Source organism: Palaemon carinicauda, unplaced genomic scaffold (genome assembly GCF_036898095.1).
Source record: "Palaemon carinicauda isolate YSFRI2023 unplaced genomic scaffold, ASM3689809v2 scaffold354, whole genome shotgun sequence".
Classification (NCBI taxonomy): Eukaryota; Metazoa; Arthropoda; class Malacostraca; order Decapoda; family Palaemonidae; genus Palaemon; species Palaemon carinicauda.
This window is the reverse complement of record NW_027171222.1, coordinates 148,304-150,700: the sequence shown is the minus strand read 5'-3', so window position 1 is coordinate 150,700 and position 2,397 is coordinate 148,304.

The window sequence follows — 2,397 nt, the reverse complement described above, 5'->3', positions numbered from 1 at the left end:
AACCACACTTACAAACTTCATATTCAAACCTCACCAACTTCATATTCAAACCTCATTTCAAAATTGTGTTCAAACCTTGCTTTCAAACTTCATTTCCAAACTTCAATCTCAAACTTTATGTTCAAACCTCACCTTCAAATTTCATGTTCCAATCTCACTTTTAAGCTACCTAAACTTCACATTTAAACCTCACTTTCAAACTTCAAGTTCAAACCTCACTTTCAAACCTCAGATTCACGTTCAAACCTCAGATTCACGTTCAAACCTCACATTCAAACTACCTGAACTTCCCGATTAAAACCTACTTTCAAACTTCACATTCAAACCTCGCTTACAAACTTTAATCCTCACTTTCAAACTTCATGTTCAACCTTGCTCAAAATACCCAAACTTCACATTTAAACCCCACTTTCTAACTTCACATTCAAACATCACTTTCAAACTTCACATTTAAACCCCATTTTTAAGCCTCCCTTTTAAACCACACGTTTGAACTGTTCAAACCCACTCCAAACTTCATGTTTATATCTTTCAAACTTTACGTTTAAACCTCGCTTTAAAAACTTCACTTCCTAAAGTTTATATTCAAACCTTTTTCAAACTTGATGTTCAAACCTTGCTTAAAAACTTCACTTCCAAAGTTTATATTCAAACCTTTTTCAATCTTTACGTTCAAACCTTTTTCAAATTTACGTTCAAACTTCACTTTCAAGCGATACTTTCATACTTCAGGTATGAACCTTTTTCAAACTTCACTTCCAAGCTTTACTCTCAAACCTCATTATCAATCTTCATTTTCTTAATCCATGTTCAAACTTCACATTTAAACTTCCCTTTGAGATGTCACATTTCAAACTTAAATGTGAAGTTTGATAATCATGGACTGCTCTTGTTGGATTCTGATAAACTGGGTTCCTTTCCTTGTCCTTCTCACTGCAACTATGGGGTTTTCCTCGTTTTACACATGTGCGTGTTTTAATTTACCTTATCGTCCAAAATTAAAACACAATTTCTTCATATTATACTCGTGACTTTAATTCTAAATACCACAAAAAGAACTGGTAAGTGATCAATATATATTTCAATGTCTAACAACACAAAATTAAGTGGTTTTATGTATTAAAATTGTTATAAATTGGATGAAAATTACAAAATTTTAAATTTTTTAGCTATATTGAGAATATGATATATATATATATATATATATATATATATATATATATATATATATATATATATATATATATATATATATATATATATACATATATATATATATATATATATATATATATATATATATATATATATATATATATATATATATATATATACATATATATATATATATATATATATATATATATATATATATATATATATATATATATATATATATATATATATATATATATATATAAACTCAAACATAACATATATGGTTTTAGTTTATATAACTAATATTATGTATCTTAGCAACTTTTGAAAGCAATTATGTCATTTCATGGCTTAAAAACACTATAAGGTGCCTAAAAACATCTAAATCATTTAATTTTCGTTCTATTGAGAATATAATATATTCATAACAACATTACACAAATGTATTTACATAATTTAACAGGTATATATTTATCCTAAACAACATCACACGGATGTATCCAGATAATATAACAAGTATATATTTATCCTAAACAACATCACACGAATATATTTACATAATTTAACGGATATATTTATCCTAAACAACATCACACGAATGTATTTACATAATTTAACAGGGATATATTTATCCTAAACATCACACGAATGTATTTACATAAATTAACAGGTATATATTTATCCTAAACATCACACGGATGTATTTACATAATTTAACAGGTATATATTCATCCTAAACAACATAACACGAATGTATTTACATAATTTAACAGGGATATATTTATCCTAAACATCACACGAATGTATTTACATAATTTAACAGGTATATATTTATCCTAAACACCATCACTCGAATCATGGATATATTTATCCTAAACAACATCACACAAATGTATTTACATAATTTAACAGGTATATATTTATCCTAAACATCACACGAATGTATTTAGATAATTTAACAGGTATATATTTATCCTAAACAACATCCCACGAATGTATTTACATAATTTAAAAGGGATATATTTATCCTAGCAACTGGTAATGACGTCGTTGAAGAAGTATGAAGAAGAAGAATCAACTGGCACTTTTGTTTACATGTATAGACGACTGAATCTTGAAGTATTATGGATCATAAGTATCGCTTTAAGGGATTAAACAACCTTCAAATTGACATTTTTGATCATTTATATATGAAGATTCAGTCGTCTATAGTCCTCTCTCTCGAAAGAGAGTCCCAAG